The sequence below is a fragment of the Panulirus ornatus genome, chromosome 30 (genome assembly GCF_036320965.1).
Source record: "Panulirus ornatus isolate Po-2019 chromosome 30, ASM3632096v1, whole genome shotgun sequence".
NCBI lineage: Eukaryota > Metazoa > Arthropoda > Malacostraca > Decapoda > Palinuridae > Panulirus > Panulirus ornatus.
The window spans coordinates 8,982,882-9,009,231 of NC_092253.1; the positions used below are offsets into that span (position 1 = coordinate 8,982,882).

General features: G+C 45.3%; 1 protein-coding gene across 3 annotated transcripts in view; it reads left to right on the plus strand.

Annotated features, from left to right (window-relative positions):
- Positions 1-26,350, plus strand: part of LOC139758392 (uncharacterized) — a 67,108-nt gene that overhangs the window by 28,838 nt on the left and 11,920 nt on the right. The window contains exon 1 of one of the 3 annotated variants that reach the window (XM_071679746.1): positions 15,454-15,473. The exons of 1 other annotated variant lie outside the window; for it this stretch is intronic. The gene's annotated coding sequence lies outside the window, so the exon portion shown is untranslated. Of the gene's footprint in view, positions 1-15,453; positions 15,474-19,412; positions 19,552-26,350 lie in introns of those variants that run through there. One more of the 3 variants, XM_071679744.1, reaches the window with a different exon arrangement.

The window sequence follows — 26,350 nt, forward strand, 5'->3', positions numbered from 1 at the left end:
CCTGCGGTGTCGAATCTTCGACCTCCTCCTTCTTCCTCGTCTCTCATTGTCATCTTAGATCTGTTATCTCTCCCATCAAGTACTGACCCTGGACACTCCCTACTTGGCTTTTTAAACTATATATTTCCATAATATTTCAGGTCTCTAAGAGTGCATAATTTCTCTCTACATCTTCACTTCATGACTTTTCATGGTACTACTGTGTCAATGTCCCAAGGCTTCTGTTTCAGTGTTCCGAAGCTTCTGTTTCAGTGCTCCAAGGCTTGTGCTTCAATGTCCCAATGCTTCTATTCCAATGTCCCTAGGCTTGTGTTTCAATGTTCCAATTATACCTCTGTTTCAGTGTCCCAAGCTTTTGTTCCAATGTCCCAAGGCTTGTGCTTCAGTGTCCCAATGGTACCTCTGTTTCCGTTGTTCCAAGGCTTCTGTTTCAGTGTCCCAAGGCTTCTGTTCCAATGTTCCCCCGGGTCTGTGTTCCTCCATATCAGTCGGCACCACTGGTGTCCACTCATCACCTCCAGCATGTGTTCCATTGTCAACAAGTGGGTTCAGCCACTGTGCTCTGGGCGTTTCCACCTCGCTGTTTTACCTCAAGGCCATCCAGTCTCCCTGAAGAAGACGTAGACGACAACTGCTTCATTCTTAGGTTCCTTACCACCATACTTCCACTCCCACCCAGAAAAGGCCCTTTTGGCCTTTTTTCTGGCCTTTTTTTTTCATTCAATGCATTTCATTCTTTGCGCTTTCTTTCTTCTGCCTTCAATTCTGTTTAAACGTCTGAGTCCTCCCAATCAATTATATTTTGCTCACAAGTTACGTTTTTCTCAGTCGTTCACAAGTTACGTTTTTCTCAATCGCTCATAAGTTACGTTTTTCTCAGTCGGTAACAAGTTACGTTTTTCTCATTCGCTAACAAGTAACGTTTTTCTCAGTCGCTCACAAGTTACAATTTCTCAATCGCTCACAAGTTACGTTTTTCTCAGTCGCTCACAAGTTACGTTTTTCTCAATCGCTCACAAGTTACGTTTTTCTCAGTCGCTCACAAGTTACGTTTTTTTTTCTCAGTCGCTCACTTTCCTCTTCTATGAGACTGGGGTTCGATTCCTTGTAGTTTCTGAAGTTTCTACCCACCCGAGTTGTATGGCCTCGGGTCCTACCTCACCAGAGTGCCAACCATCCATTTATTTCCCCCTCCCTCCCAACCATCCATTTCCCCCTCCCTCCCAATCATCCATTTCCTCCCTCCCTCTCAATCATCCATTTCCCCCCCTCCCTCCCAATCATCCATTTACCCCTCTCTCCCTCCCAATCATCCATTTCCCCCCTCCCTCCCAATCATCCATTTCCCCCCTCCCTCCCAATCATCCATTTACCCCCTCCCTCCCAATCATCCATTTACCCCCTCCCTCCCAATCATCCATTTACCCCCCTCCCTCCCAATCATCCATTTACCCCCTCCCTCCCAATCATCCATTTACCCCCTCACTCCCAATCATCCATTTACCCCCTCACTCCCAATCATCCATTTACCCCTCCCTTCCAGTCATCCATTTCCCCCTCCCTCCCAATCATCCATTTACCCCCTCCCTCCCAATCATCCATTTACCCCCCTCCCTCCCAATCATCCTTACTGTACCACATGATTCATATGGTACTCTGTTTAGGAATCATTTCTCCTACTGTCGTAAAGTCTCCAATAATCCAATCCCTCCCACCCTCTTTTTTTTCCCCCCACCCGCTTCCTCCTAATAGATCGTGGTCACTGAACGTACCTGACTCCCATTTTCTTTCATTTAAAGATCGTACGTTTTCGCTGTACCCCGAGATTAAACTGGATTATCACCTCGTCCTGGCATAGCGTCTGCTTTTAAGACATTAGATATGGCTCAGCTTGGCCCAAGCAAAACTTGGTCAACTTATCAAAGTCCTTGATGTTGCGATCCAAGCTTTGAATTAGTAAATATAAAAGAAAGATGTAAGGCATTATTGAAGGCAGTCATGCGGGTATGGTAATTAGCATGTCATTACCTCTTTCTAATTACCTGTTTGTCGTAGACGGGGAGGGAGTTTTACACTGGTGGGGGCGCCCTACCTTCACGAACGAGTGGCTGGTAATACGCGCGCGTCTGTGGGTGTCTGTGCTTGTGTGTGTGTGTGTCTTTGAGTTTGTATTTGTATGGTCGTATTTATATCCTCTCTCTCTCTCTCTCTCTCTCTCTCTCTCTCTCTCTCTCTCTCTCTCTCTCTCTCTCTCTCTCTCTCTTTGTGTGTGCGTTTGTGAATTTGTGTCTGTGTCGTGTGTGTGTCGTGTGTGTGTGTGTGTGTGTGTCGGTGTGTGTGTGTGTGTGTGTGTGTGTCGGTGTGTGTGTGTGTGTGTGTGTGTGTGTGTGGTTTTACTGTTGAATGAAAAAAAAAAATTAATAATACCCCAGCCAACTGTACAGTGTATCCTCGCCAATTTTTTGCCCTCGTATATTGTACATGGTGGGGGAAGGCTGCGCGGAGTTTAATGGAGTAGTTTTGTTGTTACCATGAGAGCTCTGTGTGTGTGTGTGTGTATGTGTGTGTGTGTGTGTGTGTGTGATGGTCTGCAGTCTGTATGCTGCCGGGTTGTACCGTCGTGCTCAAGGGTCGTACACCGTCGTGCTCAAGGGTCGTATACCGTCGTCCAGCGACAGCAGCAAGACGCTGTACACGTCAGCTGACCATATGAAGCACACGTCATATTCGCGTCCTCCCACAACGACGGATTCGTTACTTGCAAATTTTGCTGTTCATTATGTATGTCAGTCGTCTCATTACCCACCCGTGCCATAACATTTGCATACACATCGATAGATCGCATTCATATGTAAACTTCATTTGCACGAATATGCAAATGATATGCAGACTATATGTTAATGCGTGTCCTGTCCAAACATACGAACAGACTGGCAATTAGCATATATATATGTATATATCACATACAAACCTCCAACAGCCAGGATCGAACCCGGGACCCCTGTGCCACAGGCGGGAGTGCTAACCACTAAGCTATGGGCCTGGCTAATAGGGAATGACTATTCGAATAGTATGTACTCGAATACCCTTCGTCTCGCGCTGGTAAGCAACGTTGTACAGTTAGGTTCGGTAAAATGCTATCTGCTGGCTGTGTGAGCCTGATGGGAAATGACCGGTGTAGACCCCGTTGCTCACCAACGTGAGACGAAGGGTATTCGAGTACTTAGTATTCGAATAGTTATTTCCTATTAGCCAGGCCCATAGCCTAGCGGTAGCATTCCCGCCTGTGACACACGGGTCCCGGGTTCGATTCTGGCTGTTGGAGGTTTATACTATTCGCCATTTCCTGCGTTAGCGAGGTGGCGTTAAGAACAGAGGAATGAGACTTAGAGGGAATATCCTCACTTGGCCACCTTCTCTGTTCCTTCTTTTGGAAAGTTAAAAACGAGAGGAGAGGATTTCCGCTCCCTCCCCTTTTAGTCGCCTTCTACGACACGCAGGGAATATGTGGGAAGTATTCTTTCTCCCCTATCCCCAGGGATATATATATATATATATATATATATATATATATATATATATATATATATATATATATATATATATATATATATATATATATATATATATTTATTTATTTATTTATTTATTTATTTATATATGAAACTGATAAGAATATAGCTTGTGAATTCAGATTTATTTTTCTACACGCATTTGTCAAAATTGAAATTACACTATTAGTAAAATAGCAGTTGAACCACAGCTATTAACTAGTCAGGACTAGTAATAGCACGTAATAGTTTTCCACAGTCGTTCAAGCCGTAAGGGTCAGTTTTTAGCAGGAGCTTGTTAAACCCCACTGCCTTATGGGCGTTGTTAGTGACGAACAACCATCATTCGCATACCCAGCCCATTCAGTGTCCAAACGACTATGTATTGCCTTACTAACGATGTATGACGACATGTACTGTCTAACAGGCTTTTACATTGCCCAGGCATATTGCGTTTCGTTCTGATTGACATTTCTCGAAATCTGTTGGTGGTGGGGGGGAAAAGGGGTGGTTGGGTTCAAGTAGCTTGTAGCTAACAACCAATTAGGCAGTTTGGTAGTTACGGTATTACCAGATAACTAAATAATGAATAGCACTAGTATTATCATATAATATATATATATATATATATATATATATATATATATATATATATATATATATATATATATATATATATATATTTATATTTATTTATTATACTTTGTCGCTGTCTCCCGCGTTTGCGAGGTAGCGCAAGGAAACAGACGAAAGAAATGGCCCCCCCCCCCATACACATGTATATACATACGTCCACACACGCAAATATACATACCCACACAGCTTTCCATGGTTTACCCCAGACGCTTCACATGCCTTGCTTCAATCCACTGACAGCACGTCAACCCCGGTATACCACATCGCTCCAATTCACTCTATTCCTTGCCCTCCTTTCACCCTCCAGCATGTTCAGGCCCCGATCACACAAAATCTTTTTCACTCCATCTTTCCACCTCCAATTTGGTCTCCCTCTTCTCCTTGTTCCCTCCACCTCCGACACATATATCCTCTTGGTCAATCTTTCCTCACTCATCCTCTCCATGTGCCCAAACCACTTCAAAACACCCTCTTCTGCTCTCTCAACCACGCTCTTTTTATTTCCACACATCTCTCTTACCCTTACGTTACTCACTCGATCAAACCACCTCACACCACATATTGTCCTCAGACATCTCATTTCCAACGCATCCACTCTTCCTCACACAACCCTATCTATAGTCCATGCCTCACAACCATATAACATTGTGGACACCACTATTCCTTCAAACATACCCATTTTTGCTCTCCGAGATAACGTTCTCACCTTTCACACATTCTTCAACGCTACGAGAACCTTCGCGCTCTCCCCCACCATGTTACTCACTTCCGCTTTCATGGTTCTATTCGCTGCCAAATCCACTCCCAGATATCTAAAACACGTCCCTTCCTCCAGTTTTTCTCCATTCAAACTTACCTCCCAATTGACTTGTCCCTCAACCCTACTGAACCTAATAAACTTGCTCTTATTCACATTTACTCTCAGCTTTCTTCTTTCATACACTTTACCAAACTCAGTCACCAACTTCTGCAGTTTCTCACCCGAATCAGCCAACAGCACTATATCATCAGCGAACAACAACTGACTCACTTCCCAAGCTCTCTCATCCACAACAGACTGCATACTTGCCCCTCTCTCCAAAACTGTTGCATTGACCTCCCTAACAACCCCATCCATTAACAAATTAAACAACCATGGAGAAAGGGGAGAAAAAATACTTCCCACGTGTTCCCTGCATGTCGTAGAAGGCGACTGAAAGGGGGGGGGGGGGGTGTGCTGGAAATCCTCCCCTCCATTTTTTTTTACTTTTCCAAAAGAAGGAACAGAGAAAGGGGCCAAGTGAGGATATTTCCTTTAAGGCTCAGTCCTCTGTTCTTAACGCTACCTTGTTAATGCGGGAAATGGCGAATACATATATATACATATATATATATATATATTGGAAAGGATCACAATTTTGCGCGTGATCAAGATATTCCTATGAGTCCACGGGGAAAATTAAACACGAAAAGTTCCCTTTTCGTGTTTCATTTTCCCCGTGGACTCATAGGAATATATATATATATATATATATATATATATATATATATATATATATATATATATATATATATATATATATATATAGAGAGAGAGAGAGAGAGAGAGAGAGATACAATATTAGGGCCGTACCGTCGTGCTCAAGGGTCGTACCGCTCCATATAATCTAGCGTAGCATAGAAAACGTTTGTGTTGGGGTTAAGACGAATCTTCAATTGATCGATCATAAGTATATTTTTTATCCTCTGAGGGAGATAAAGGCGGTGATGCTAGGTGTATAGGGATTCTACCCCTTATCGCCAAGAGCTGCGTGTTGAAACTCATTAAAACTAAGTAGGTAGAGCTCATTAAACTCATAATTAACCTTTACATGTCTACGTCTTCCACTCGTATGGCTGAAGTCTTATTAATATAGTACATGGGTTACGCTTAGGAAGGTTTTGGCGTCTCATACCCGGATACCTGTAGTTAGAGTTACGAAGAATCATATCAGCTTGTGTGTGACGCTTAAACCCCTGGTATCTGGCCTGCAGTGGGATGAATATAAGGGAAGGCGTTGTCCAAACTGGACGTGTGTGTCAAACGGCGGCACGTTTTCCCCGCGCTTCATTTGTCATGTTGGTGTTGCTTCAGTCGTGTCTCATGGCTGTATGATTCCTGCTTCACTTCGTGACTTGGAACCTTCTCGTTGCTTCACTTGATAACTTGGAACCTTCTCGTTGCTTCATTTTGTGACTTGGAACCTTCTCGTTGCTTCACTTTGTGACTTGGAACCTTCTCGTTGCCTCATTTATGACTTGGAACCTTCTCGTTGCTTCACTTTGTGACTTGGAACCTTCCCGTTGCCTCATTTATGACTTGGAACCTTCTCGTTGCTTCATTTAAAACTGGGAACCTTCTCGTTGCTTCATTTATGACTGGGATAACTCTCGTTGCTTCATTCTGATGTATGAATCAATATCTTGTTGTGTCTGTTGACAACACAAACCAGACACATCCCAGGTCAGGCGTTGCACTGTCTACTATCCCGTGTGTACCGCAATCTTCACCCATACGTTATACCGTTACCACAAAAAGCATCTCTTTTGACAACAGACATGAAGTAACTACACGAGAGAAATCAGAAGGAAATATATGAAGGGAAACAAAATTACGAAAACCCAACTCAGGACTGATAAAGGATAATAACGGAGTAGTATCACGAAGTTAATTATGCCAATGGATACACAGAGGGGATAACACCACAATTCTAATTGATATGTCAGAAACTTAGCGTAACGAAAAGGCGAGAGATAAATGAAAAAAAATTGGATCCATATCAAACCGTTGAAAGCAATTAAGAACCAAATTCAAGCACCATTCCTGTTCCTGTTGCTGCTTAGGTAGCCAAGCTACCGTTGCTCCTGTTGCTGTGGATATGATGAACTAGATGAGTGTCTTAATCAGTTCTGAAGGTGGGAGATATTCTGGCTGAAGTGTATAAGGTAAAGGCATTGAGAAGTTTCGTCAGTGAATCTGTGTTTTCTGTTGACTATATACCACAAGGTATGCGTTTAGACTTGGCAGAAGTACGCGGTACTGTTGTTCGAGGAGATCCATAGAACAGATGTCTAGGGAACAATTAATTTCGTATTTGCCTCAGAAATTATGTAAATCACACGACTGGCTAAGAAGACAGGCATTTGTAAGAGGCTCAAGACCAGTATTAGAATATGCCTGGCGCGCGGTGTGTGTGTGTGTGTGTGGGTGTGTGTGTGGGTGTGTGTTTGTGGCGCTGTTATCCTCCGTAGACCAGCCAGTACAAGCCTAGACGAAGGGCCACGGGAGGAGGAGGAGGAGGAGGAGGTGGAGGTGGAACAACTCACACACTAGACCGCTGGTCATCACCAGTGTATTAGCGGAGGTGGTGGTCTTTGCCGTATACCAGAGGTGGCCTATCAGCGGAGGAAGGGTGGTCTTTGCCGTGGCCTATCAGCGGAGGTGGTGGTCTTTGCCGTATACCAGAGGTGGCCTATCAGCGGAGGGAGGGTGGTCTTTGCCGTGGCCTATCAGCGGAGGTGGTGGTCTTTGCCGTATACCAGAGGTGGGCCTATCAGCGGAGGGAGGGTGGTGTTTGCCATATACCAGAGGTGGCCCTTCAAGCGCACACGTCGCGTGAGGCAGGTCGGAGGCCCTCCAGCCGTCGTTGCCATCCGTTCGTTCGGAGAGCTAGTCGTCCCCAGGCACGAGGGGTTAACCGAACAGACAGACCGAACGCCTCCCGGCCAGACCTGCCCAGACCAGATCGTATCCGGACATGGGGAAGGGAAGGGAGGGAGGGAGGTCAGTACTGCATTAACAACATGAGAGATCTCCTCCTCCTCTTCCCCACCCACCCTCCGGAGGGGGTCAGACAGGACGCCAGTCACCCAGACACACTACACCACCATAACGAGCCTCATCATTAGCCTTATTTGTTTACGTATGCTGAGCCTGGTGGTGGTGGTCGGTGGGGTGGGAGGGGCGGTAATGTGATCTGTCGAACTGGGTACAGAGGGGGTTGTCTGGACGCTGCCCACTGGACGACGCCCTCCGGCTGAGAAACCTAGATGGCCATAAGGGGGGCTGGCTGTCTGGAAGCGGCCCCCACACACTCCCTGAGGAACCCCCTGCTGGAGTGCTGAGCGTCTCTACCCTCCATAGGTTTTATTTAGGGGTCCATTCCGCCCCGCTGTACGTGGTTCTCCTCGGCTGTCCGTGTACGTGCACCTTCCCCCACATGACGCCAGGTTTCTCTCTCTCTCTCTCTCTCTCTCTCTCTGCCTGGGGATCCCTGCTTCTCTGTGTTGCACACAGTGTGATGCTGCCTCACGTGTGGTGAAGAGTGAGGTCTAAGCCTCCGGTGAGTTCTCACCTTTAGTGCGTTCGTACACCAGAGAGACATTTAGGTCGGTCACAGCGCTGACGTTAAGGATGCCAGCGTCAGCCATGTTTACCTGGCTGACGCTGGGTAAGGCGTCCGCCATGAGGGGCGTCAGATGTCCTCATCCGCGGCGTCAGACGCCCTCATCCGCGACGTCAAACGCCCTCACCTGTGGCGTCAGACGCCCTCATCCGTGGCGTCAGACATCCTCATCCACGGCGTCAGACGTCCTCATCCGCGGCGTCAGACGTCCAGTTCCCGCGGCGTCAGACGTCCAGTTCCCGCGGCGTCAGACGTCCAGTTCCCGCGGCGTCAGACGCCCTCACCCGCGGCGTCAGGCGCCCTCTCCCCCTTGCCCTAGGCGGGTAGTTACGCGGACTTTTAAACCCCCCCACCACCCATGTCCGCGCCTCACCACCCATGTCCGCGCCTCACCACCCATGTCCGCGCCTCATTAGCCGGGTCAGATGGGATGTTGGCTGATCATCATCACTTGAGGGTCGAATGTTTGTGCATGAAATTACCACCCGAGTCCAGCCATAATGTGTGTGTGGGGGGCGGTGGGCGCTGTGTTCTGTTTCTGAATGTCTTCTTCGCCTCGCTGATGCGTTATGTGGGAGTGGAGGTTTTACATGGCAAATACCTGTGTTGTGGTGGTGTTGGTATGAGACATATGGTCGTGTGTTTGTGGATGACTGTAGGTGGGCAGGAGGTGGTTGGTGGAGACGAAAGTGGAAGGTGGGCAGGAGGTGGTTGGTGGAGGCGAGAGTGGAAGGTGGGCAGGAGGTGGTTGGTGGAGACGAGAGTGGAAGGTGGGCAGGCAGAAGGTGGTTGGTGGAGACGAGAGTGGAAGGTGGACAGGAGGTGGTTGGTGGAGACGAGAGTGGAAGGTGGGCAGGAGGTGGTTGGTGGAGACGGGAGTGGAAGGTGGGCAGGAGGTGGTTGGTGGAGACGAGAGTGGAAGGTGGGCAGGAGGTGGTTGGTGGAGACGAGAGTGGAAGGTGGGCAGGCAGGAGGTGGTTGGTGGAGACGAGAGTAGAAGGTGGGCAGGCAGGAGGTGGTTGGTGGAGACGAGAGTGGAAGGTGGGCGGGCAGGAGGTGGTTGGTGGAGACGAGAGTGGAAGACTTGTTTTCTTTGACGAAGTTTGGCAGGATGTCGTGGCGTGGTGGTGGTGGTGGGCGGCGCCCCCTCTCCAGTGACTGGGATTTAGGAGTGTGAGGGGGTTATGATGAGGTGTGAGGGTTACATGTGTGTGTGTGTGTGAGGTGGGAGGCCAGGGAGAGGATATCATAATGTCTCCAGGAGTCATGAGTGTCAAGCATATGAGAGGAAGTGTGTGAGGTGTGAGGAGGCCAGGCAGTGGAAGTGGGGAGGTGGCTTGCTGTATGAGTGACTGTGTCTCTACTCATAATGTATGAGTGTCTTTGTCTCTACTAATACTATATGTCTGTGTCTCTCCTTATACTATATGTCTGTGTCTCTACTCATACTACATGAGTGTCTGTGCCTATACTCATACTATATGTCTGTGTCTCTCCTCATCCTATATGAGTGTCTGTGTCTCTCCTCATACTATATGAGTGTCTGTGTCTCTCCTCATACTATATGAGTGTCTGTGTCCCTACATGTATACAAGTAAATGATATATGAGCGATCAAACAACCCACTATCCTCTATCCACCTCCTCCTCCTCTTCCTCACACCATGTTCCTGATGAAGTGAAGGGTTGAGATGAACTCGCGTGGCTCTTGGGGTCGGGTCCTCGACGCAGAAGTGTGGGTGTTAGTCATGTCTGAAGTGACTTTCTGGTACGAAGTCTGGTCTGGTCTGGTCTGGTCTGGTCTGGTCCGGCTACTGGGCGAGCCAGGCCTCTGTGTGTGTGTGTGTGTGTGTCTGTGTGTGTGTCATACTTCCGTGCCATCACGCAAGCGACCCTATCCAGCCATCCTCCCACGGCAGAGGGTAGAGCCCCTCCTCAAACAACATGTTTTATTTTCTATTCTTCCCGTCAACTTGTGATCTGTTGTGGGTTAAGGGACGTGGGGCGTGCGTGGGGATGGGGGGTGTGGGGTGGTGTTCCCGGAAAATGGCTCTCTCTCTCTCTCTCTCTCTCTCTCTCTCTCTCTCTCTCTCTCTCTCTCTCTCTCTCTCTCTCTCTCTCTCTCTCTCTCTCTCTCTCACCCACCCACCCTGAGCGGGACACATCCACCTTCCCGCAGCTAAGCTTCCAGAGCGCAAGCTGATCAACCTTCCCAGACCGGAAAAGTCCGGACTAATGCCTCCTTTTCCAGGCTTCCAGCGGATGGCAGTGCCATTCCCGAGGCCACTGGAGACTCTGGCAGGCATCTGGAACTGGAGGTTTACATGAGGGCGAGACAAGACACCCTACACCCACACCCCACACCACCACCCCACTGGAAGTTTACACGAGGGCGAGACAAGACACCCTACACCCTGCACCCTACACCCACACCCCACACCACCCCAAACCCACACCACCCCAAACCCACACCCCACACCCCACACCCACACCCCACTGGAAGTTTACACGAGGGCGAGACAAGACACCCACACCCACACCCCACACCCCACACCCTGCACCCTACACCCACAACCCACACCACCCTAAACCCACAACCCACACCCACACCCTACACCCACACCCACACCCCACACCCTGGCTGTATAAGACGTCGGGCGATAAGTGTCATACACAGTCACTCACCGTGCGTGTGTGTTTTGCACCCATGTAGGCATACACCTTCCCCGTGTGCAGACAGTTTGAAACACACACACACACACACACACACACAACACACACACACACACACACACACCTGGCTCCAAGTTCCTCCCGGGACATTTTCTCAAAGTTCACCGTGAGGAACCCTCAGCATTTGCTGTGGTCAGTTCCCCCCCTTCTTCAGCGCCTCCGGCAGTAAGGTCATCATGCTGTAAAGCGTCTCACCAAACACGGTCTTGATGAGGCCCTTGGTAACTCCAAGGTTAAGGCTTTGTGATCTCTGTTTCTTTCCTTACACCTCTACACTTTTGGAACTTTGCTCCTTCTTATGTCATCTGAAACTCTGTGTATCGCATGATCGTAAAGACAAGTTTTCCCCAGTTCTACCTAGACACTTAGACTTGTTTCTTCTTATCTTATCTTATCTTATTTCGATCTTCTTAGCCATTGGTTCTGTTCGTTCCATTTAAGCCTGGTCCTGATGAGGACCATGTCCACGACAGGAGGGCCTTAGACGTGGAGAAAACGCTAATAAAAAGAATGATATACAGGGGGCGTGTTGACGACTGTTGTTCACATCCAATGCTAGTGGAAGGGTCTACAAGTCTTCCCAGAGCAGCAAATGTTTACCAAATGGCGTCCTAGCTTCGTCTCTTCGATGTATATCAACTGACTTATATTTCTCTCTTGTGTCTCCCCTGATGATGTGATTGTTACACGAAAGTGCACTTGGGAACTTATCGTGTTTCATTTTCCCCGTGGACACATAGGAATATATATATATATATATATATATATATATATATATATATATATATATATATATATATATATATATATATGTGTGTGTGTGTGTGTGTGTGTGTGTGTGTGTGTGTGTGTGTGTGTGTCTGTGTCTGTGTCTGTGTTTATGGCGTTAACAGTTTGATCCCCTTAATAAAGAAGCCAGTGTGTACAGAGAACTCGCCTCTGCTTCCACAGACTTGAAGAATGGGGTTTGTGTCTCCAGATGTCTTGGGCCAAGCTTGTGCCACACCGGTGGCGAGACTATCTAATTCTTAATTAAGGTTTGCATCCCCAGAGAGAGAGACACACCCTCCCTGACCTTTTGCCCTCTTGCGCTAGGTGGTCAACGGAAGGAGGGGAAGGGAAGGTCATCTCCACGACAGCGACAGGGGTCTTGCTCTAAACGACTGTCGTCTTCTTCGTTGTAACAAGAGTTGATGGGATGACAGAGGGTCAGTTGATGGGGGTTGAAGTGCAGCGCGCCCGAGTGTGTGTGTGTGTGTGTGAGACGGTTGACAGGCGTGTGTGTGAGACGGTTGACAGGAGTGTGTGACACGGTTGACAGGCGTGTGTGAGACGATGGACAAGAGTGTGTGTGAGATGGTTGACAGGCGTGTGTGACACGGTGACAGGCGTGTGAGACGATTGATAGAGTGTGTGTGAGACGGTTGACAGGCGTGTGTGTGAGACGCTTGACAGGAGTGTATGAGACGGTTGACAGGCGTCGTAATGGGTGGAGCAGTGGAGACCTCGATGGATATTCACGTGAGGTAGAAGACAGATGATGTGTGGTCGGGTGGGTCTAAGTGATGTGTGGAGGTGGTGTTTGATAGTCCACTGTCAGGGGGACGATCTGGGAGTGGATATAGCTGGATATTGTGTACACTACTACCACTACTACTACTACTACAACTACTACTACTACCACCACCACCACCACCACTACTACTACTACTACTACTACTACAACTACTACTACTACTACAAATACAATTTCTTCTAATACTACTACTACTACTACAAATACTACAATTTCTTCTACTACTACTAATACTACTACCACCACCATTACAAACAGTAATGATAATAATAATAATAATAGTAATAATAATAATAATAATAATAATAATAATAATAATAATAATAATAATAATAATAATAATGATAATAACAATAATCCATTGAATCTTGAGCAGACAGAGGAGAAATATCACGGAGGGAATATACTCCCAGTGTGGACACTGGGGGTGGGGCACCACTAGGTACAGTTGGAGGAGGACGGTGAGATGAGATCTCGACACAAACATTAGGGTGGCAGTCTGGTGACGAGTGATGTTGTTCACAGCAGTGAGGGCTTGGGGGACTACTGTCCATGTTACATACGGTCTGTACGAGCTTGCTTAGAGGGGTCGGTGTGGGTGTGGCGCCAAACTGTACCTAAAGGGACGAGGGATCTCTGGAAGCAAGAGTTAGGGGCCAGTGTGCTTTGTAGGAAGGCTAAGTAAGGAATGAAGATAATCTTAAAGGTACCCCTTCCCTCCTCCCGCTCCACCAACCCCCCCCCCTTTTTTTCCACCTTTTGTAGAGGCCAATGTTATGTTGTGGAAGAGAAGAGCAAGACCAAAGGGTTGTGAGGGAGGGAGGCGTGGTGGCTGGCATAGGCAAGTGTAGGGAGGATGAATGTTGGGTAGATGTTCGTGTGGCGCTGGGAGGCCCGATGTCTTTGAGACACGATAGATGTAATGATGATAACGACGTGTTCTTTTACCCCCTCGACCCCCCCTTTCCCCCCTCGACCCCCCTTTTCCCCCCTCGACCCCTTTTTTTTTGATGTTGGAAGGCCCCAGTCACGGACATAAATCCACATCAAGGCTGGACCGTAAATGAAGTAGAGAGAGGTTAATGAAAGAACAAGAAGACAAGGGAAAGTATTTATGAATTCTGAGCAATTGAAAAAAAAATTATCAGGATTATGGGAGGGGTGGGGAAGTAATTTGCTCCAGTTCAATAAGAATAGAAGACGTGAGGGCGTCATGAACTCCCTCCATCATCAGCATGGGAGGAATTCAACCATTCCCTATGGTGAAAGTTGAAATCCCCTTATTAGAGGATTTCGGCTTGCGGATGAAAGGATGCCTTAGTCTCATGGCAGGAGTTTAGATAGTCAAAGAAAGATATAAAATTTGTAGAATTGGAAAAGCAGTGTGTGTGTGTGTGTATGTATGTGTGTGTGTGTGTGGTAAAGAAAACAGATTTTATTTTATATGAAAATCATCTGTATTTGAAAACCTCATCAAGGAAAGCTTGTATCATAAATATATATATTTTTTCCCTTAGAAATATTAAAGAAATTACCCGCGTATTCTATACGAATCATACAAACGCCGTGGTTGTATTTCCATCACCCTGTTCCTTCCTTGATGGCGGTGGTGGCGGGTTTATGCCAGAGGCTGGTCAGCCTGCCTGCCAGACGCACGTTTATTAACGGTCGCCTACTGTGACCATGGCGCCAGACTTGGTCCGCCACTCTCTACCCCATCACCAAAACTCGACGTTGACATTCTAGTTTAACAAAAAAAAAAAAAGATAGAAAAAAGGAGAGAAAATCGGATCACAAGCGTGTGTTTGTGAGGTGAGGTAGCAGTGTTGTTTGGTCCTCCCTCCGCCGTGTGTTGTGGAAGGTTTCTAGCAGTCGAAGCCTTTTTTTGTGGAGGGTTCTAAACCGTCATAGCTTTATACAAAGATCTGGGAGAGAGATGGGACTTGTTTGGTGATATAGACAGGCGAATGGCTCACGCGAGAGGCGTCAGGAACCAAGATGCAGTCTGAGAGGTCTGGTTTACAGCGCACACGGCATTTGTGAAATGAGCGGCTTGAAATTTTACACTCACCCTCCCAACTCCTCCTCCTCTTCCTCCTCTTCTTCCTCCTCCTCCTCTGCCTCTTCCTCTTCCTCCTCCTCCTCCTCTGCCTCTTCCTCCTCCTCCTCCTCCTCCTCCTCTTCCTCCTCCTCCTCTGCCTCTTCCTCCTCCTCCTCCGCCTCCTTCCTCCTCACTCACTCCGCCTCATTTACGAAATCATGGCGTCGTTCACTTGTATCTGGGTCAGCAGGCGTCTTCCCCAGACGTCAGCAAGCATGATATGGGTCACTTGTTCCTCCTGTGTTAATCTAGGGGCGGCGCGGGAGGAGGAGGAGTGGGGTGGGCGGCGGGAGGAGGGAGAGTGGGGGGGAAAGAGGCTAATCTCTCTTTTTAAGTCACGTTGCCTCCACGCTGTCCTCCGCCGTCGGTGGAGAAGCCCGAGTCACTTCCCCACTCGCCAGCCAGTCACGGGAGAGTGGCCGACGTCACTTCCCGCTTGCCAGCCAGTCACGGGTGAGTCGTTGACATTACTTACCGCTTGTTAGCCAGTCACGGGTGATAGGTTGACGTCACTTGCCGATCGCCAGCCAGTCACAGGTGAGTGGTTGACGCCACTTCCCACTTGCCAGCCAGTCACGGGTGATTGGCTGACGTTACTTACCGCTTGTTAGCCAGTCACGGGTGAGTGGCTGACGTCACTTGCCGCTTGCCAGCCAGTCACAGGTGAGTGGTTGACGTCAACTCCCGCTTGCCAGTCAGTCATATGTGAGTGGCCAACGTCACTTGCCGCTTGCCAGCCAGTCACGGGAGAGTGGCTGACGTCACTTACCGCTAGCCAACTAGTCACAGCGGTGTAGCAGACGTCATGATACGTCATCATGGCCTCTCCTTAAAACTCACTTGACTGGGAATCACGTCACTGAAACAACCTCGCACAGGGCGCATACCCGTCGCATCCCAAAGACCTCGCCATGTAAGCGTTTTGTGCTGTCATAAAAATTATATAAATGTTTCCCCCTCAATATTCGCCAATGCAGATCGCGTGGAAAACCAGTGTAACTCATTGTTTATATAATTTACTATATTTCTCTCCATCTATCTTGCTATGCGTGTATTCATTTACCTCTGTTCTGTCTCCTCTCTTCTCACCACCTTAATTTCCAAGAGTCGGTCATTTTTAATATAGTTTGGCCTCTCATCATCAATACCGTTTTCTCTTAATTCAATTATGTATATAATGGTAAATTTCAGCGTGGACTCAAAGAGAATATTACACTCAGGTAATTTTGTCTCGATACTTCATCGGTAAAAGACCCATTTAGTCGCCTGCCTTCACGTATTTGTCGGCCTGCCTTCACGTATATTCAGGTGTAGAACCTAACAAGTCTCACGAGCATATAGATCATCAGCTCCTTAATGCAATTATGCATTTTTCATCCGTTGATATTCATTTATAATTGTGATTTCAATTTTTGTTTTTGTGCTGCGTGACGATGGGTGTGGACTGGTTTTTTGCCCTTGTCTGATAGAGAAGAAGTGCTTCCATATTTTCTTAGATTTGCAAACTCTAACGTCTTTTATTTTCATACGTCTTTGGCGAGGAAGCGTGAGTAAAGTGTGAAATTTCGTTTACACAACTCTTCGACTTCCTGATTTCAGGAATTCAGTGAAAATCAGATGGGAAGGAGGTTAATTGTAAATAGTAGTAGTAGTAGTAGTAGTAGTAGTAGTAGTAGTAGTAGTAGTGGAAGTAGTAGTGGTAGTAGTAGTTCTTGTTGTTGTTGTTGTCCTTGTGTCAGATGGCAAGGAGCCCCATAGAGCTCCCTCAGTATACCCTGGTATATACACTGAGGTTACACTTGAAGAGGTAGGTTTACAGCACGGTGAGTACTACACCCATGAAGTACATGTACTATGTGAGTCTAGTGATGGGCACATAACACTGAAAGGGCGCCCTAACGATTTAAGAATATGTTCCGTTTTCGTTATAATGTGAGTATTAAAAGTTTTAATGGCGCTGAGAGACATTTTACAGTGGATTTCAACGCGCGCGAGCTTACACACACACACACACACACACACACACACACATAGATATGTACATGTATACAATGTTATCAGTTTCCTATTAATCAAAATACAGTTTCATGCTTCGTGCTAGCTCTTCAATTGTAAATTTATATATGTCTTTTGTACTACAGTTCATAAAAGGTCTCTGCTGAAAAGAAAAATGAGCGAGTTCCCATTTTCTTCTTGCTCTTCCTGTCTCGCTAACACCTCCGTAACAACATGGTGTCCATCATCTTCAGATCGTAATATAGATTTTGCTTGTAAACGTTCCAGTTTCATTACCGTAAAGCCTCCTCGTGTAGTGTAACTATGTCGTTAAGCACTGGGTGGTTGTGTTGTTATGATCTGATAATTGTAATCATTCACCAACGTCTCTTCCAAGAGCATTGCTTTGTTATTCGGTAAATATATTCACGTCATGTCCAAGCTTAAGTGTTCAAGTATGGTAATTTACTGTTATATGAGATGTAAGGCAGAACAAGATTATGTAATAGTCACGAAAAGCCTCGGTTGGCAATCCTGCGTGTGTGTGTGTAACGGGCACGGAGGAGACGTTAGCGGTTATCATGGCTACAGTGTTGCCATATTACCTGCTTCTTGGGCCGCTAGATTTAGCAAAGAATTTATATTTTTTTTTTTTTATACTTTGTCGCTGTCTCCCGCGTTTGCGAGGTAGCGCAAGTAAACAGACGAAAGAAATGGCCCAACCCCCCCCATACACATGTATATACATACGTCCACACACGCAAATATACATACCTACACAGCTTTCCATGGTTTACCCCAGACGCTTCACATGCCTTGATTCAATCCACTGACAGCACGTCAACCCCGGTATACCACATCGCTCCAATTCACTCTATTCCTTGCCCTCCTTTCACCCTCCTGCATGTTCAGGTCCCGATCACACAAAATCTTTTTCACTCCATCTTTCCACCTCCAATTTGGTCTCCCTCTTCTCCTCGTTCCCTCCACCTCCGACACATATATCCTCTTGGTCAATCTTTCCTCATTCATTCTCTCCATGTGCCCAAACCACTTCAAAACACCCTCTTCTGCTCTCTCAACCACGCTCTTTTTATTTCCACACATCTCTCTTACCCTTACGTTACTTACTCGATCAAACCACCTCACACCACACATTGTCCTCAAACATCTCATTTCCAGCACATCCATCCTCCTGCGCACAACTCTATCCATAGCCCACGCCTCGCAACCATACAACATTGTTGGAACCACTATTCCTTCAAACATACCCATTTTTGCTTTCCGAGATAATGTTCTCGACTTCCACACATTCTGCAAGGCTCCCAGAATTTTCGCCCCCTCCCCCACCCTATGATCCACTTCCGCTTCCATGGTTCCATCCGCTGCCAGATCCACTCCCAGATATCTAAAACACTTCACTTCCTCCAGTTTTTCTCCATTCAAACTCACCTCCCAATTGACTTGACCCTCAATCCTACTGTACCTAATAACCTTGCTCTTATTCACATTTACTCTTAACTTTCTTCTTTCACACACTTTACCAAACTCAGTCACCAGCTTCTGCAGTTTCTCACATGAATCAGCCACCAGCGCTGTATCATCAGCGAACAACAACTGACTCACTTCCCAAGCTCTCTCATCCCCAACAGACTTCATACTTGCCCCTCTTTCCAAAACTCTTGCATTCACCTCCCTAACAACCCCATCCATAAACAAATTAAACAACCATGGAGACATCACACACCCCTGCCGCAAACCTACATTCACTGAGAACCAATCACTTTCCTCTCTTCCTACACGTACACATGCCTTACATCCTCGATAAAAACTTTTCACTACTTCTAACAACTTTCCTCCCACACCATATATTCTTAATACCTTCCACAGAGCATCTCTATCAACTCTATCATATGCCTTCTCCAGATCCATAAATGCTACATACAAATCCATTTGCTTTTCTAAGTATTTCTCACATACATTCTTCAAAGCAAACACCTGATCCACACATCCTCTACCACTTCTGAAACCACACTGCTCTTCCCCAATCTGATGCTCTGTACATGCCTTCACCCTCTCAATCAATATCCTCCCATATAATTTACCAGGAATACTCAACAAACTTATACCTCTGTAATTTGAGCACTCACTCTTACCCCCTTTGCCTTTGTACAATGGCACTATGTACGCATTCCGCCAATCCTCAGGCACCTCACCATGAGTCATACATACATTAAATAACCTTACCAACCAGTCAACAATATATATATAGCTAAGATAATAATGATAAAAAAAAAAGAATGGCAAAGAAAATAGAAATCGGGCTGTGGTTTAAGACGGCAACACCTGAGATGATCAATGATCAACATGACCTGGTCACTCAGTTGCTCGACTGCAGCCGCTGGAGGTGTAGGGCAGCACGCTGGTCTGTGGCGAGGGTGAACGTGAATCATTGTGGTTGTTGTGGGATGTTCATTGGTGTGGGATCTTCCGCTCTGCCGCTGAAGACACGAGTGAACTCATACTAAATTGAAAGGTGATTTAATCTTCATATTGTATTGACAGGATATATATATATATATATATATGAATATATATATATATATATATATATATATATATATATATATATATATATATATATATATATATATATATATATATATATATTATTTATTACACTTTGTCGCTGTCTCCCGCGTTAGCGAGGTAGCGCAAGGAAACCTATACATACACCTATACATCTCAACGTATACATATATATAAACACACAGACATATACATATATACACGTGTACATAATTCATACTGTCTGCCCTTATTCATTCCCGTCGCCACCCCGCCACACATGAAATGACATCCCTTTCCCCCCGCATGTGCGCGAGGTAGCGCTGGGAAAAGACAACAAAAAGGCCACATTCGTTCACACTCAGTCTCTAGCTGTCATGTATAATGCGCCGAAACCACAGCTCCCTTTCCACATCCAGGCCCCACAAAACTTTCCATGGTTTACCCCAGACGCTTCACATGCCCTGGTTCAATCCACTGACAGCACGTCGACCCCGGCATACCACATCGTTCCAATTCACTCTATTCCTTGCACGCCTTTCACCCTCCTGCATGTTCAGGCCCCGATCACTCAAAATCTTTTTCATTCCATCTTTCCACCTCCAGTTTGGTCTGCCACTTCTCCTCATTCCCACCACCCCTGACGCATATATCCTCTTTGTCAATCTTTCCTCACTCATTCTCTCCATGTGACCAAACCATTTCAAAACACCCTCTTCTGCTTTCTCAACCACGCTCTTTTTATTACCACACATCTCTCTTACCCTTTCATTACTTACTTGTTTATGGATGGGGTTGTTAGGGAGGTGAATGCAAGAGTTTTTGAAAGAGGGGCAAGTATGCAGTCTGTTGTGGATGAGAGAGCTTGGGAAGTGAGTCAGTTCTTGTTCGCTGATGATACAGCGCTGGTCGCTGATTCGGGTGAGAAACTGCAGAAGCTGGTGACTGAGTTTGGTAAAGTGTATGTAAGAAGAAAGCTGAGAGTAAATGTGAATAAGAGCAAGGTTGTTATGTACAGTAGGGTTGAGGACAAGTCAATTGGGAGGTAAGTTTGAATGGAGAAAAACTGGAGGAAGTGAAGGGTTTTAGATAATTGAGAGTGAATTTGGCAGCGGATGGAACCACGGAAGCGGAAGTGAATCATAGGGTGGGGGAGGGGGCGAAAGTTCTGGGAGCGTTGAAAAATGTGTGGAAGTCGAGAACGTTATCTTGGAAAGCAAAAATGGATATGGTTGCGAGGCGTGGGCTATAGATAGAGTTGTGCGGAGGAAGGTGGATGTGCTGAAAATGAGATGTTTGAGGACAATACGTGGTGTGAGGTGGTTTGATCAAGTATATGTGTATATATATATATATATATATATATATATATATATATATATATATATATATATATATATATGTGTGTGTGTGTGTGTGTGTGTGTGTGTGTGTGTGTGTGTGTTACTTTAGTAACGGGTTTAAAACGAAGTTTCTGAGATAATACACGTATAATGTTTGTTATTCTGTATATGAGTCTTGACAAATGTGTGTGTGTAGCGTGCTCTATAAGTTTACATAATTTGCTAAAGAATTAAAAGCTCGTGATAAATATCTGCCATTTTTTTTTAATGTTACTTTATTTCAATGTAGTTTCGTTCGTTATCAATTATGTTTTGTTGTAGAATAAGCTTAAGGTATTTTGTGCTGAAAGGAATGGGATTCTCTGTACGATGTCAAAAATGCATTTTTAGAATGTGGTTGAAAAATGCTAAGGAACGACGAGAACAGTTTTAAGGCTAATGACATTGACGGTTTTCCCTTTGTTCTGTTATGATGACTTTGTTGTTCGTGTGTGATTAAGAGAGAGAGAGAGAGAGAGAGAGAGAGAGAGAGAGAGAGAGAGAGAGAGAGAGAGAGAGAGAGAGAGAGAGAGCACAGCCACCCAACACTCAACACTTTCCCCACTTCATACCCACTGACACACTGAAACTAACCCACCCTACCCACGGAACACCCACTGACACACTGAAACTAACCCACCCCACCCACGGAACACCCACTGGCAGCAACACCGACGCCCATGAACCCACCCTCAACCCTCCCACCACTTCCATTACGGGGTCCCGGACCCGCCTCCTCCTCGTCCTCCTCCACCACCACCACCCTACCACAACCTCTCCTAACCCTCCTCCCTCCTCCCTCCTCCTCCGTTCACTCAGTGCCCGCTTCCGTATGACCCCAGCAGCAGCAGCGGCGGCAGCAGCAGCAGCAGCAGGCAGCAGCAGCAGCAGCGGCGGCGGTGATGGTGGAGCAAAGTCGTCCATTGCTTTTGTCGTCTGCTAAGGCGCTCTTCCCTGGACGCCAACATACCAGTGGCTTGTACCGTGTTATTACCCGTTTCTATAGGACGGGGAGGGAGGAAGGGTTATATATATATATATATATATATATATATATATATATATATATATATATATATATATATATATATATATATGATTGTATTATGTATATCTTATGAAGATAAATATAAAACATTTATGATTTTTTTTCTCTATCACATTTACTTGTTTATGAAGTCTTTTAAGTTTTATATCAGTTACATGGGTGTGTCGCAGGCCTTGATAATTTATAACTCAGTTATCAGTCCATAATGTTATGACGATTCTCTCTTACAAATTCATTTTGTACGTTCGTGGCAGCATCCATATTTTTTTTATTTCCATGTTTTTATTTTTTTGATTGACCCCATTGTCACCAGTCCATGGTTGTATAAGTCTCACCAATCCATGGTTGTATAATAAGCCTCACCAATCCATGATTGTATAATAAGCCTCACCAATCCATGGTTGTATAATAAGCCTCACCAATCCATGGTTGTATAATAAGCCTCACCAATCCATGATTGTATAATAAGCCTCACCAATCCATGGTTGTATGATAAGCCTCACCAATCCATGGTTGTATGATAAGCTTTACCAATCCATGGTTGTATGATAAGCCTTACCAATCCATGGTTGTATGATAAGCTTCACCAATCCATGGTTGTATGATAAGCCTTACCAATCCATGGTTGTATGATAAGCCTCACCAATCCATGGTTGTATGATAAGCCTCTCCAATCCATGGTTGTATGATAAACCTCTCCAATCCATGGTTGTATGATAAACCTCTCCAATCCATGGTTGTATGATAAACCTCTCCAATCCATGGTTGTATGATAAACCTCTCCAATCCATGGTTGTATGATTAGCCTCACCAATCCATGATTCTCAAATTAGCCTTACCAATTCACGGTTCTGGAGATAACATTTAACATGGTACTAAGGTGCACTTGCCTCTGTTAACGCTACACAGAAGTATTAAAGAAAGTTAAGGTCATACTGTACCATTGATTTGGTATGATTTCTGGATCCTCTAACTCTTGCTTTTGATTTAATACTTGCCACCTGCTTTTAACACTGCCCCATTAGTGTTTGTATTTCATACCGTCATATTATTTTTTGGATACCGCCATGTTTTCGTTTTAAGTCCATCTTAATCATGTATAATTTCTCTTCTTCACTTGATATTCCCTTAACCTGAATTAACCATACTGCCATAGTTATGATCTGTAATACCCTACCTTGACGTAATACACCGGATCACTAATACTACCATAGCCTTGTTCAATTACCAATGTTTGATAATGCCTATCACAGCTTAGTAATAACAATGTAGATTCAATCCGATCCTTTACTGCCATAGCCTAGGTCTACGTTGTATGATATTCCGTCTTTCAGAAACTATATCTCGGTTGTAGCCTAGGTCTACGTTGTATGATATTCCGTCTTTCAGAAACTATATTTGTAGCCTAGGTCTACGTTGTATGATATTCCGTCTTTCAGAAACTATATCTTGTTGTAGCCTAGGTCTACGTTGTATGATATTCCGTCTTTCAGAAACTATATCATATTATAGCCTAGGTCTACGTTATATGATATTCCGTCTTTCAGAAACTATATCTTGTTGTAGCGTAGGTCTACGTTGTATGATATTCCGTCTTTCAGAAACTATATCTCGTTATAGCCTAGGTCTACGTTGTATGATATTCCGTCTTTCAGAAACTATATCTCGGTTGTAGCCTAGGTCTACGTTGTATTATTGTATAATTGACTAATATCTTGTTAATGAACGAATCGATCCCAAGCCGGCAGGGTAGGTTGGAGGTTCCGAAGTATGACCGGGGTGAGGGGCAGCCCTTTCCCCCATTGAGCGAAGCAATAACGTACGCGCATTAACGGCAGCGTTGTGACCAGCAACATTGGTAAGGAGGGTCGAATGTGTGTGGATGTGTGGGTGGGTGGGTAAGTGGATCAGCGGGATCTCTCTCTCTCTCTCAAAGCTTTCATTGCCTGTGGCGTCCCACTGGCTGATGAAGTTCATAAGCCTTTTTTTCAGACCTGTTCGATCGGTGTTTACCCCTCCTGGCGTACCCGATGACTGGGGGGAGGTAAGACCATCTTGCCTCACGTACCCATTTTCTATGTAGGTTACTCTCTTTTTTGGAGGGGGGGCACCCGCGCAAAACCGGGACTTTCTCCTTTTCTTATATTGTTTTTATCACAACACGCATTCATCACGCATACGTCCACACCATTATCTTTCGTGAATATTGAGACTGAAGAAAATGGGAACCGTACTCTCTCTCTCTCTCTCTCTCTCTCTCTCTCTCTCTCTCTCTCTCTCTCTCTCTCTCTCTCTCTCTCTCTCTCTCTCTCTCTCTCTCATACGACGTTAGTCACCGTAAATTCTGGTTTTCACGTGAAGATAGATTTCGTGATAAACCCGCCGCCTTTGGCTCTCCTCTGCCAACTCATCGCTGCTCCAGGTTCAAAGTCGCGCCAGGTATTCGTCGTCACGTACCCCGTTCTCGTGCACCGCCCCTGATGTTCGCTCTCGTCTCCTACAGATGTGTATGATCCTGAATATTTAATATTGGAGGATTCTCTTTTCTAAAAAAAAGTGAACAAGAATACCAATTGTCAGAGGGTACATGGTTGTCATTTCCAGTGTGTTTGGTCTTTAAGTGAATCATCTTAAACACGTTCAAAAAAAGGTTTTTAAAAGATTTTTTTTTATATGTGCTGTTTGCTGATGGTCGTAACGACCAATGGCGGTTGATTTACCCAGAGGCTAGATAACCTGTTAGCCCGCCCGCTCGCCTGCCTCCCTATCGCGTCTTCCTTCCATGTTAGGGGGAGAGGCTGAGGTAACATGAAGCTGCTTTTTGAAATGTATCATAACCTGTTGTGAGGTTGTGTGATGGGTTCTTACAAGCCAAGCCACACCAGACACTGCAACGTATTTTGTGATGACTGTGAAACAGATGAATATGTTGGTGTTTTTTGGGAATATGAGTCCACGGGGAAAATGAAACACGAAAAGTTCCCAAGTGCACTTTCGTGTAATAATCACATCATCAGGGGAGACACAAGAGAGAAATATAACAGTCAGTTGATATACATCGAAGAGACGAAGCTAGGACGCTATTTGGTAAACATGTGGTCAATCACATGTTTACCACAATTAGCGTCGGACGCCACGTTAACATACGCCAAATTTGATAGATGAACAACTGGAGACAACTTGAAATTCATAACCCAGTATTGCAGAAGGTTATTCGCTGACCTTAGTTGTGTTTTCATCACCGCCAGACCACATCTGCTTATTCAAAACCCCGTCTGACCTTGGAACAGCATCTTGTATTGTGTGTGTTATGTGTGTGCTGGCTCGCATTGCTCTGATTGCACCGCCACCCCCGCGCTAACTGGCAACACACACACACACACACACACACACACACCAGCGTTGTGAGCACTTCCTCACAACAAGGTTGTGTTTTGGAACGTTCTGTTGATCATACTGACTACAATTGGCCTTGTATCACACTCAGTAACTACCGCGTCATATACCATACCTTTAACGATGTTGAATTACGTCGTTACTTCCTGACCTCGAAACGATCGTCCTCAATAGGGAAATCAAAATCTGTATTGAATACAATCTTGCACTTTGTTGATGTCATCTTTGACACCTGGAGGGATGACCCAGTTATCACTGATAACAGTTTTTGTAGACCGTGATGAATAACATCAATAAGATAAACAATATCTACAGAATTTGTCATTTTGACTCTGGTGAATATCTAGATTGCTGAATGACATGTCCTGTTTAGATTACCCGAAAACTCTTTCGTGAAAGCAGTTCATTTTATATATATATATATATATATATATATATATATATATATATATATATATATATATATATATACACACACACGTGCGCTAAACCTTCGACAAATGTTTAAAACGATTGCATATGGTATCTGTGTGTCTTCTAGTGTTTGTGGAAACATTCCCACTGTTGAAAAAGCAGTTCAAACTGGGTCCTCCACACTGAAACCAAGCCCCATTTTCTTTTAAGTTGCTTGAATATTCGTGTATCGTTAACACATTACTAGATTAATTATATTCAAGTTTCTTTTCTTTTCATTTTTTCTTAGTCTACACTTAGTTCCCGTGGAGTCTGTGCGAGCGATACATATTTTTGCCTTTTACTTACCACGAAACTACATAGCGTCAGATTTACCTCACTCAAACCGTCGATAGACATATGATAGATATAGAGTCTGAACCAACCACGTCTGTATTGTTGATGTAACAAATCATGTCGTATTTACAAACGGAAAAAGAAAACAAAAACAAAAAACTTTCAAATGACATTGTATGAACAGGAGGCAG